Here is a 1,281-nt window from a genome sequence, read left to right as displayed (position 1 = left end):
AACACTTGCACTGTTTAACTAACTCACTGGTAAGCTAGCTTGGGGTCTATTGTTAAGGTTAAGTGATCTGTGTCAGGTTCAATCTCTGCATTGGCCTGTTGTCAAGGTTCCTATTGTTTCAAAGATTTCACCTTCTCGTCATATTTAAAGCTTTCTACTGCCTTTCATTTGTGGCAGTATACATTTTCTCCTTGAGACCACAATACCTGCACAGCACCAGCACATTATGGGGTAAGTTAAGTTAGATCTTTTAGTAATACATGTATAGTAGGGCTATTAGGATTTAGTGTATTAGATTACATGTTTTGAGGAATAGTGTTTTATCATATTTAGTGTATGTAAGGTGTTTGTCTATAAATATATGCATGCTTAGTATTTTAGACAAATAAATGATGTATTGTGTACCAGTACACTAGTATACTGGCGTGAGTTTATTTGAACAGTAGGGTATTTTATACTACCATGATGCTGTAATTTGTACCATGCATATGTAGTATGTAGTATGTATAAGTATATGTATTAGCTATTTCATGATTGGCATGATACAGTAATGTGTATCATGCATGTTTATTATATGGTTTAGTTTCTATATGCATATTTATGTATGTATTAGGGTCAATAAGATAACTATTTATGTGTTCGCTAATGCCATTTATGATGTATATCTGTATATACTAGCAGTATACTTAGGCAATATTTTGTTTATTTAGGTTCACTAAGAATCAGATGTTTTAGTAGCTGTTGGACTATTCTGCCAGCGTCCCTGAGACGAGGTAAGGTATTGTTTTCAGAATGTGCTTGTAAATATTAGTAATTATAGTTGTCATATATGTGAGTGATAATCAGAGTACATGTCTTTCCTTAAATCTGGATGATTGACGGTTATCAGATGTATTAATAGTATAGTGGTTACCATATTGAATGTATGACATGATACGCATTTCATTACAAGAGACATGTATTAATCGATGGATATTTTATTATTCAGGGCGTTTTGTTATAGTTCAGCCAACTGGGGATCTCCTTATCCCACGTCACCAGCGCCGAATAAATCCCTGAAACCCCACACAAGTGTTCGTCATCATTGAACCAACATACAGTGTATACGAATACCTCTGTTACATATATTTATACATACACAACCAAACAAAAATGAAAGATTATGATGTCAGAACCCAACGTAAAAATCATCTACCCAAAATGAGTTTGTCAGGGCTGGTCAGACATCCGTGCCTGGAGCCATTTATCATTCCCACTATCCCGGCAGGCGGAAGGTCCATG

At 35.2% G+C, this 1,281-nt stretch overlaps 1 long non-coding RNA gene across 1 annotated transcript; it reads left to right on the top strand.

The window, feature by feature from the left end:
- The first annotated feature begins 459 nt into the window (after positions 1-459).
- Positions 460-1,071, top strand: LOC124285028. The gene is made up of 2 exons (XR_006900707.1): positions 460-773; positions 989-1,071. It is a non-coding gene; the product is annotated as an uncharacterized LOC124285028 (long non-coding RNA).
- Positions 1,072-1,281: the final 210 nt, after the last annotated feature.

Source organism: Haliotis rubra, unplaced genomic scaffold, assembly GCF_003918875.1.
Source record: "Haliotis rubra isolate DU_JTF1 unplaced genomic scaffold, ASM391887v1 Scf35, whole genome shotgun sequence".
Taxonomy (NCBI): Eukaryota; Metazoa; Mollusca; class Gastropoda; order Lepetellida; family Haliotidae; genus Haliotis; species Haliotis rubra.
Note: the sequence above shows the minus strand (reverse complement) of the source record. Positions and strands in the feature narration are given on the sequence as shown.